The sequence below is a fragment of the Nycticebus coucang genome, chromosome 1 (assembly GCF_027406575.1).
Source record: "Nycticebus coucang isolate mNycCou1 chromosome 1, mNycCou1.pri, whole genome shotgun sequence".
Classification (NCBI taxonomy): Eukaryota; Metazoa; Chordata; class Mammalia; order Primates; family Lorisidae; genus Nycticebus; species Nycticebus coucang.
In genome coordinates this window covers 94,502,635-94,507,893 of record NC_069780.1, presented here as the reverse complement: position 1 = coordinate 94,507,893, position 5,259 = coordinate 94,502,635, and the positions used below count along the sequence as shown (strand labels likewise).

The window sequence follows — 5,259 nt, the reverse complement described above, 5'->3', positions numbered from 1 at the left end:
AGCCAATTAAAAACATTCAGTGGGGAAAAGATTCCCTATTTAACAAATGGTGCTGGGTAAACTGGCTGGCAACCTGTAGAAGATTGAAACTGGACCCACACTTTTCACCATTAACTAAGATAGACTCTCACTGGATAAAACATTTTAACTTTAAGACATGAAACTATAAAAATACTTGAAGAAAGTGCAGGGAAAACTCTTGAAGGAATTGGCCTGGGTTAGGTTTTATGAGGAGGACTCCCCAGGCAATTGAAGCAGTATCAAAAATACACTACTGGGTGCTCGCTTCGGCAGCACATATACTAAAATTGGAACAATACAGAGAAGATTAGCATGGCCCCTGCGCAAGGATGGCACGCAAATTTGTGAAGCATTCCATATTAAAAAAAAAAAAATACACTACTGGGACCTGATCAAACTAAAAAGCTTCTTCACAGCCAAGAACACAGTAAGTAAAGCAATCAGACAGCCCTCAGAATGGGAGAAAAATATTTGCAGGTTATACCTCCGATAAAGGTCTAATAACCATAATCCACAGAGAACTCAAACGTATTAGCAAGAAAAGTACACGTGATCCTATCTCAGGGTGGGCAAGGTATTTAAAGAGAAACTTCTCTAAAGAAGACAGACGCACCATCTACAAACACATGAAAAAAAAGCTCATCATCCTTAATCATCAGAGAAATGCAAATCAAAACTACTCTGAGATATCACCTAACCCCAGTAAGAGTAGCCCACATAACAAAATCCCAAAACCAGAGATGTTGGCGTGGATGTGGAGAAAAGGGCACACTTCTACACTGCTGGTGGGAATGCACACTAATACGTTCCTTCTGGAAGGATGTTCGAGGAATACTTAGAGACCTAAAAATAGACCTGCCATTCAATCCTATTATTCCTTTACTAGTTTTATACCCAGAAGACCAAAAGTCACAATATAACAAAGACATCTGTACCAGAATGTCTATTGCAGCCCAACACATAATTGCTAAGTCATGGAAGAAGCCCACATGCCCATCGACCCACGAATGGACTAGAAAATTGTTGTACATGTATACCATGGAATATTATGCAGCCTTAAAGAAATATGGAGACTTTACCTCTTTCATGTTTACATGGATGGAGCTGGAACATTCTTCTTAGCAAAGTATCTCAGGAATGGAAGAAAAAGTATCCAATGTACTCAGCCCTACTATGAAGCTAAATTCTAGCTTTCACATGAAGGCTATAACCCAACTATAGCACAAGACTATGAGGAAAGGGCCAAAGAAGGGGAAGGGAGGGGGGAGGTTAAGGTGGAGGGAGGATAATGAGTGGGGCCACACCTACGGTGCATCTTAGAATGGATACAGGCGAAACTTACTAAAGACAGAATACAAATGTCTACATACAATAACTAAGAAAATGCCATGAAGGCTATGATGAACAGTTTGATGAGAATATTTCAGATTGTATATGAAACCAGCACATTGTACCCCTTGATTGCACTAATGTACACAGCTATGATTTAACAATAAAAAATTAATTAATTAATAAAAAAAAGAAATGTTCCACCTATGTCTATACTCTTCAATGTTCTAATTAGAAAAGGATGCTGGATTTTATCAAATGCTTTGTCTGCGTATATTGAGAGGATCATATGGTTTTTGTTTTTACTGCTGTTGATATGGTGAATAACATTTATTTACTTGCATATATTAAACCAGCCTTGCATCCCTGGGATGAAACCTACTTGATCATGATGTATGACATTTTTGATGAGAAGCTGTAATCTATTGGCAATGATTTTGTTGAGAATTTTTCATCTATATTCATTAGTGAAATTGGTCTGAAGTTCTCCTTTTTAGTTGGGGTTTTTCCTGGTTTTGGTATCAGGGTGACATTTGCTTTGTATTTGGGGAAGATTCCTTCCTCCTCAACTTTTTGGAATAATTTCTGCCTTATGGGAGTGAACTCTTCTTTGAAGGTTTGATAGAAATCTGGTGTGAAGCCATCTGGACCAGGGCATTTTTTTGTTGTTGGGAGATTTTTTATTGTTTCTTTAACCTCAGTGCTTTAAATTGAGGTTTCTTTAACCTCAGTGCTGTTTAGGAGATTTATTTCTTCCAGGCTAAGTCTAGGGAGAGGGTGTGATTCCAAATATTGATCCATTTTCTTCCATTGTCAAATTTCTGGGCATAGAGTTTCTAGTAATATTCAGAGATAATCTCTTGTATCTCTGTGATGTCAGTTGTTATTTTCCCTTTACTGTTTCTAATTGAGGTTACTAGAGATTTTACTTTTCTATTTCTAGTTAGTCTAGCCAAAGGTTTATCTATTTTATTAATTTTTTCAAAAAACCAACTCCTTGTTTCATTAATTTTCTGAATAATTCTTTTGTTTTTAATTTCATTAATATCTGATTTAATTTTGGATATTTCTTTTCTTCTGCTGTGTTTAGGCTTAGCTTGTTCTTCTTTTCCAATTCCATAAAATAGCTTGTGAGTTTGTTGATGTGCTCTCTTTCTGTTTTTCGAGTGTCGGCATCTAAAGTGATAATTTTTCCTCTCAGGACTACTTTTGCTGTATCCCGCAGATTTGGGTAGCTTGTGTCTTCATTGTTGTTATGCTCAAAGAAATTAATGATTTCTATTTTTATTTCTTCCTGCACCCATCTGTCATTCAACAGAAGATTGTTTAGTTTCCATGCCTTTGTTTGGGGTTGAACATTTTTGTTGGAGTTGAGTTCCACCTTTAGTGCCTTATGGTCTGAGAAAATACAAGGCAGGATTTCAATTTTTTGATTGTGTTGAGGTTTATTTTGTGTCCTAGGATATGATCAATTTTGGAGAATGTTCCATGGGGCGATGAGAAGAATGTATATTCTTTATCTTTAAGATGGAGTGTTCTACATCCATCTATTAAGCACAGCTTTTCATTTAAGTCTCTTATATCTTTGTTTAATTTCTGTTTAGTAGATCTGTCCAGCTCTGTAAGAGGAGTGTTAAAGTCCCCTGTTATTATGGTATTATAGGATATCATATTGCTCAGACTAATTAAGGTCTGTTTCAAGAATCTGGAATCATTTAAGTTGGGTGCATAAATATTTAGAATCGAAACATCTTGTTTTATTTTTCCCTTGACCAAAATGAAGTGTCCATCTTTGTCTTTTTTTACTTTAGTTGCTTTAAATCCACATGTATCTGAAAATAAGATTGTAACCCCTCTTTTCTTCTGGATTATGTTTGCCTGGAAAATTGTCTTCCAACCCTTAACTATGAGCTTTAATTTGTCTTTTGAGACTAAGTGTGTTTCGGGCAGACAGTAAATGGATGGCTTGTGTTTTTTGATCCAATCAGCCAATCTATGCATCTTTAGTTGGGAGTTCAAGCCATTAACATTTATTCGGATAGTTGATGAGTGTGGTAGCATTCTATTCAGCTTATTTTGTGAAAGTCTATTGCTTAGTTTTGTCCTTTGCATCATTGTAAAAGGTAGGTTCTGTCCTTTAATTTTCTGGTGCTTACTTTGCTGGTGGTCCACTGTGATGGTCATTGTGTAGAAAGGGTTGAAGTATTTCCTGTAGAGCTGATCTTATTGTGGCAAATTCCTCAATGTTTGCATATCAGTAAATGATTTGATTTCTCCATCAATTTTAAAGCTTAGCTCAGCAGGATATAGAATTCTGGGCTGCAAATTGTTCTGTTTAAGTAGACTAAAGGTAGATGACCATTGTCTTCTGGCTTCAAAAGTTTCATTAGAGAAGTCTGCAGTCACCCTGATGGATTTTCCCCTGTAGGTCAATTGGCACTTACTACTGGCAGCTGGAAAAATCTATTTTTTTTTTTTTTGTCTTTACTTTAGACAGGTTCATCACAATGTGTCTTGGAGAAGTACTATTTGAGGTGAGGTGACCTGGAGTCTGATATCCCTCTGAAAGGAGTGTGCCAGAATCTTTGGTGATATTTGGGAAATTTCATTTATAATATTCTCTAGTATGGCTTCCATTCCTCGGGGGCATTCTTCTTCCCTTCTGAGATACCTATAACTCATATGTTTGTATGCCTAATAAAGTCCCATAATTCTGTTGGTGAATGTTTTGCTTTCTCTCTCTTCTTTTCTGCCTCTTTAAGTATTTGAGTTATCTCAAGAGCTTTGTCCTCTACCACTGAGATTCTTTCTTCTGCATGGTCTAATCTGCTGTTGATACTTTCTATTGAACCTTTAAGTTCCCTAATTGACTACTTCAGTTCTTCAGCTCTGCTATATCCTTTCTATATTCTTCATATCATTCATCTCTTATTTGATTCTGTCTTTGGATTTTGATTTGGTTATTTTCCACTTTCTCAGCAATTTCCTTCAATGTTTTCATCATCTGTATTTTAAATTCCCCTTCTGTCATTTCTAACATTTCTAACAGGTGGAATCCTCTGCAGTAGCTACCTCTCAGTCCCTTAGGGAGGTTTCTATGGACTGGTATTTCATGTTGCCAGGATTTTTCTGCTGATTCTTCCTCATGAGTGTTTTCTGTTATCTGTTTCATCACCCCAATTTTCATTTCACTTCTTCTTGCTCTTTAAGTTACTGTGCCTCTGGCCTAAGGTTTTGATGAGTCCTTTTGGTATAGGACCAGAAGGATGAGAAGATTGAAAAGTAACTCGGACCTAACTACAACTTGGATGCTAGTTACTTAGGGTACATTCAATTAGGTTACATTGCTTACATTAGTAAGGTTTATTTTATTATAAAATAGGCTTTGTGTTGGATGATTTTGCATCAATTTAAGGTAATGTAAGTTCTCTGAGCATGATTAAGGTAAGTAAGGCTAAGTTATCCTGTTTGGTATATTAGATATATTAAATTCCTTTTTCATGTACAGTATTTTTAACTTGTAATAGGCTTATTGGGACAGAATATCCCCATCTTATGCGAAGAAGCATCAGTGCTTACACATAGATACTATTATGTGTTTCTTGGTTGGTTTCTAGTTGATTCATTGTAAGACTTCTTATCCAGAGTCTTGCCTTCGACATTGAAATGATTTACTTATTCTCATTGTTTCTCAGCTTTTCATAATGCATAGTTCTGATCATGTTATATTCTTACTAAGCATTTCACATGTTTCAACACTGCCTGTAGGATGAAATGCAAACTTTTTAGCTTGATGTATGATTCTCTCTTTTCTTGTCTTATTTTTCACTTCATGATCCTACCCAGCCACAATTCCTTTTTGGCATACAAAACATCCTCTCTTTCACTTATAGTATACTCTATTTTCCA

The 5,259-nt window shown here is 36.1% G+C and overlaps 1 non-coding gene across 1 annotated transcript; it reads left to right on the top strand.

Annotated features, from left to right (window-relative positions):
• The first annotated feature begins 278 nt into the window (after window positions 1-278).
• LOC128592188 (U6 spliceosomal RNA) lies at window positions 279-385 on the top strand. The gene has a single exon (XR_008381797.1). It is a non-coding gene; the product is annotated as a U6 spliceosomal RNA (small nuclear RNA).
• The last annotated feature ends 4,874 nt before the right edge of the window (window positions 386-5,259 follow it).